The sequence below is a fragment of the Nicotiana tomentosiformis genome, chromosome 2, assembly GCF_000390325.3.
Source record: "Nicotiana tomentosiformis chromosome 2, ASM39032v3, whole genome shotgun sequence".
Taxonomy (NCBI): Eukaryota; Viridiplantae; Streptophyta; class Magnoliopsida; order Solanales; family Solanaceae; genus Nicotiana; species Nicotiana tomentosiformis.
Window position 1 is genome coordinate 33,330,523 of NC_090813.1, and position 5,779 is coordinate 33,336,301.

A 5,779-nucleotide genomic window follows, 5' to 3' on the forward strand; every position below is an offset into this window, starting at 1 on the left:
AATTATACATATATTGAACGATTATTTTTAGTATAAGTGATTTGATGGACAGCTGTTTAGGTTCAATCTTTAAAAAAAAGTTGGTTTTCGCACAAACTTTCTTCGTACCACAATTTCTTGAGGATCAATATAGTAATGTAGAAATTATTCCAATTTGGGCGAAGTTACAAATTCAAAAAACTCAGATTTTTTTTTATTGAGCCATGATCAAATTTTCTAACAAAGGGCTATGTGTTTTTAGTTAAGAACTCCAAAATCGAAGAGTATCTTCCTTATTTTCTTTGTCAACACCATTTCTTTTACGTTTTGAACCAAGTTAATATATCTTTGAGGACTACCATCATCTCTCTATTTTAATTTTAATTTTATTCTTTCTCTTTAGTACATGTCACATGATATTTTTATGGTCTTTTTATTATTGGGCAACTATACAAAAATAGGATTATTGGCCTATTTTCTCAAAGCCATTTTTGTAATGACCCGATCGGTCGTTTTGAGCTCTAGCGTATCCTTCATCGGTTTGAGGCCTTGAGTAGGTTAAATTCATGGCTTATGACTTGTACGTGTGGTCGGAATTGAATTTCGGGAAGTTCGGAGTTGATTTGGAAAGAAAATTCTAATTTCGGAAGCTTTAAGTTGGAAGAATTGACTAAGGTTTGACTTTTGAGTAAACGACTTCGGAATAGGGATTTGAAGGTTCCAATATATTCATATATTGATTTCGGACTTGGGCGTATGTTCGGGTTGAGTATTGGATCACCGGGGAGCATTTCGGCGCGTATTGTGGAAATTTGGCATTTGGAAGGTTTTTGAATTTCCTAAGTTTGGTTTGTGGTGGACTTTGGTGTTGTCGATGTCCGTTTGGAATTTCGAGCATATAAATGTTGCACGTTCCCGTGGACTTAGAAGTGTAAATCTTCTTCCTTATTAAAATCTATGATTTTGGAAGTAATAAAATGAGTAATTAAATTGATAAATCACTGTTGGCTTGCTTGACGGCGGCGTAGGGCACCATCACGACCTATAGTAGATTTCGGGTCGTGACAGCTTGGTATCAGAGCATTAGGTTCACTTAGGTCTCACAAGTCATGACAAGTCTAGTAGAGTCTTACGGATCGGTACAGAGACGTCTGTACTTATCTTCAAGGGGCTACAGGGCGGTTAGGAGCACTTCCCTTCTTGATTCCTCATCGTACGATTTGATTCCACTAAGGCTTGTACCTTTAATTCCCTCCTACTCAATCTTACGCGACATGGGGCGTTTGTTATCAATTGGGTGTCGAGGAGTTGTAGTGGTACTGCAATCTTTATTGTGCCACGTGGGTTGTGAGACGGCTTGATTATTCGCACATGTGTTGAGGTCCCGTGTAGCTTGTGGTATTATATGAGCAGGATGGCTCTCCAGATGCAAATCATATATCGCACTTTAGTTGTTCTTGGGTTTCATAGCGTATGGCGCTATCCGTCTCCCCAGGATTTATATTGTGCACTTGGCGTGCTTGTGGTCGTTATTCGGGCATTTCGTAAGTATAAGCATTACGGGTTGATGTGTGTTTTCTTCTTGATTGTTATGTGAGGATCGGGTGGCACGCCACCACGGGTATATTATTTGGATTGGGTGGCACGCCGCCATGGGCATGTTGTGTGGATCGGGTTGCACGCCGCAACAGTGTCATGTTGGATCGGGTTGCACGCCGCAACAGCGCAATGTTGAGCATAATTCCTTACACTTATTTTTTGTGCCTTGTTTTTCATCCTTGAGGTAGGTTCACAGCATCTATCCGGCTGTTTTATTCATTATGTGGGCTAGGTAGTCCTTTTCCAGAGTTTGTTTTTCTTTATGTATTAAATTCGAGTTTGTAGCTTGTTGGCGCATTGTGGGCGTCATATGAGATTTTTGGCAGTGTTTGAGATGGCTTATTTCCTGAGCAACTTGTACTGGGTGAAACGAGGTTATTAGACCTGGGATCAGTGCGATCGGAGCTATCTAAGGAATATTAAAGAGAAAATATCATTATTCAGTTCAGAATGAGGTAATTGTCCGTGTCAGGAGGAGAAACTCCATTATTTGTTGATTCGACATGTGGTTATTAGTTTCTACACATCTCTGCCGTCGTGGCAGTATTTCAAGAGTTACAACAGGACTTATATGCATCATGAGGCGTATCTAGGGCATCAGATTCGTGAAATTCCAGCTATTGTGGTCGGAGGATGTTATTATGGGCAACCGACTTATGTGGTGCATGGTGTGATTTCAGCATAGGTGCGAGATCATGTTTTGGTACAATGTTTGGTGATTTATACGGTGTTCGTGTTAGAATCAGGTCTTGTAGAGAAATTCGGAGGTTGGAATTTGGTTCTAATGCTTATTGACTAAATAAAAAGGAGAATCTTCAGTCTGACTCGAGCTAATGTGTTCAACTGGGTTGTGGTGGCACGGGCAAGTGCACGAGGTGTTAAAATAGCGATTTTGGACAACTCCAGAGCAGTTCTTGGCACATTCGAGGACAGCCGTATGTTTAAGTGGGGGAGAATGTAACCACCCGACCGATTGTTTTGAGCTCTAGCGTGTCATTCGGCGGTTTGAGGCCTTGAGTAGCTTCACTTCATGGTTTATGACTTGTACGTGTGGTCGAAATTGAATTTCGGGAAGTTCGGAGTTGATTTGGAAAGAAAATTCTAATTTTGGAAGCTTTAAGTTGGAAGAATTGACTAAGGTTTGACTTTTGAGTAAACGACTTTGGAATAGGGATTTGAAGGTTCCAATATGTTCGTATGATGATTTCGGACTTGGGTGTATGTTCGGATTGAGTATTGGATCACCGGGGATCATTTCGGCGTGTATTGTGGAAATTTGGCATTTGGAAGGTTTTAGAATTTCCTAAGTTTGGTTTGTGGTGGGCTTTGGTGTTGTCAATGTCCGTTTGGTATTCCAAGCCTTGAAATAGGTTCGTATTGTGATTTATGACTTGTGCGCAATGTTTGGCATCATTCCGGAATGTTTTGATATGATTCGGATGCGTTCATCGAAGTTTTAAAGTTTAAGGAATGTTTCGATCATCGATTCACAATTTTGATATTGTTTGGTGTGATTTAAGACCCCGAGTAGTTTCGTGTTATGTTTTTGGGATTGGTTGATGCGTTTGGTTGGAGACCCGGGGGCCTCGGGTTTGAAAACGGATTGAACTTGGAATTTGAGGACCTACTGCTGCTGCTGAAATCTGGTGCCATCGCACTGCAGAAGGAGTGGTCGCAGGTGCGATTATCGTGGGGGAAGTCTGGGAGCGCAGGTGCAAGGAAATGTCCGCACCTGTGAAGCCACAGATGCGGAGAAAAAGCGCAAAAGCGGAGGTTGGCCAAGAAGGCCTGGGCCGCAGAAGCGGACAAGGACGCGCAAGTGCACGAGCACAGAAGCACTTGAGGCCCACAGAAGCGGAAGCGCATATGTGCTACTTGGGGTGCAGAAGCGAGGATTGTTGGTTTGAGCTGGAGCCGCACCTGCGATGGATTTTCCGCAGGTGCGGAGCCGCATAAGCGGCTAATGGATCGCATGTGCGAAGGTCGCTGGGCAGTGAGGTATTTTTAATTCGAGACTTAGCCTATTTATCTCACATTTTCATTTGGTTGGGTGATTTTTGGAGCTCTTGGAGGGAAGGTGTTTCATCATCGATGTCAAGATAAATAATTCCCACATATTGTGAGTTAAATACATGGATTAAATAAGGATTTAAACATGAAAACTAGTAGAAATTGTGGGATTTTGGTAGAAAACCTAGAAATTGGTATTTTTTGATTTTGACCACGAAATTGGACATGGAATTTGGAATAAATTATATATTTGAGTTCGTGGTGTTATGTGTATAGATTATCTTCGAAAATTTTTAAAATCCGAGCATGTGGGCCCGAGGGTTGCCTTTATTGATTTTTAGAGCGGAGTTGGGGATTGTTATGAATTGATTAATTATAAGCATTGGAGTATAGTTTGATTGAGTTGCACATTGTTTGACTACTTACGGATCGTTTGGCTTGAATTGAAGAGTTAAAGAGGCGTGGGAGCCGGTTTTGGAACTTCGGAGCGAGGTAAGTCTCCTGTCTAACTTTGTGAGGGGGAAGCTATCCCCTAGGTGATGAAATTGTTGTGTGATGATAGTTGTGGGTGCTTCGTACGCATGAGGTGACGAGAGTCCGTATGTAGCTGAAGCATGTTTATGTCTGGGTAGACTTAGGACCTTATTATGAAATAATTAAATTATTTGAACTCATTCTGCTAGCTTAACTAATTGAACTTATAATTGAAATTGATTTAGAAATATATATATATATATATATATATATGTAAACTAGGACGGGCCTTAATACCTTGAGTTGTTGGCTAGTTATTTGAGAAACGATAAAGCTTATATTCACCTTATACTCATGTACTGTATTGTAAACACGTGTCTCGTGATTCAATAACTTCTTTCCTTTCTTGTAGAGTAGGCCGAACGCCTCAACAGTATAATAGATGCATCTATGGTTCGTGCCGCTCGACCCTCGGCAATGTACACATTATTCTGGATCGGGCCGAACGACCTCAGCATAATCGTGCGTTATATCGCTGGTAGTCCGAACACTCACGAGATTATCCTCCCACTGATTCCCGGCATTTTACATGATACTTCTTATCCATTTGTTTATGGTGCTTGATACATCTGAGCTGATAAGGTAGAATACAAAATTGAGAAATTCGTATTTTAAAAGAAATATTTCGAAGATTAGGTAACTTACAGATTTACCCCATTATGGTTGTGTGCTTTACATCTGCTTATTGTTTCATTATATTGCTTTGTTGGACATCTAGTAAGTGTCGATGTTGACCCTCGTCACTACTTTTTTGGGGTAAGGCTAGATACTTACTGGGTACACGTTGGTTTACGTACTCATGCTGCACTTCTACACTAAATGTGCATAATCTGGGGTTAGGCGATAAACTACAAATGTTACACGTTCCCATAGACTTAGAAATGTAAATCTCCTTCCTTATTAAAATCTATGATTTCAGAAGTAATAAAATGCGTAATTAAATTGATAAATCACTGTTGGCTTGCCTGACAGCGTCATTGACCCAAAATCTGCAAAAGGTTGTGATGGCGCCTAACGTCGTTGTCAGGCAAGCCAAAAGTGATTTTTCAAATTAATTACTCATTTTATTACTTTTGAAATCATAATTTCCATTAATTAAATAGTGTGAAATAGAATTTACTGGGTAAAATGATAATAATCACATGAACTACCATACTAAACATCCAGTAGAAACCCCCAAAACCCGATGTCACAAGTGCATGAGTATCAACTAGGAAATATAATAAAATACAACATCTGTCTGAAATAAAAGTTAGACAGGAGAACATAAATAACGCTGATGGAGACTCTCTATACTGCAGATCGTAATATAGAATGTAACTCACCGTAAAGTCCCCGCAATAGCTGCGCCCGAAAGACCACCAGAAATGTAAACCAGCACAATAAATGCAGAAGTGTAGTATGAGTACGTAAATTAACGCGTACTCTGTAAGTATCTAGCCTAACCCCGGAGAAGTAGTGACGAGGGGTCGACATCGACACTTACTAGTGGTCCAATAAATCAAATGCAGTAGGAAGTAAACAGATGTGAGGCAGAGTAAACAAACAAAGGAAACAAGTATGAACACGTGGTACAATCCTCATCTCAAAAATAAACTCAAGCTCTCAATTAGCAGTTACCTCCTCAACCGGAGTGTATATATAATGGACCTCACCA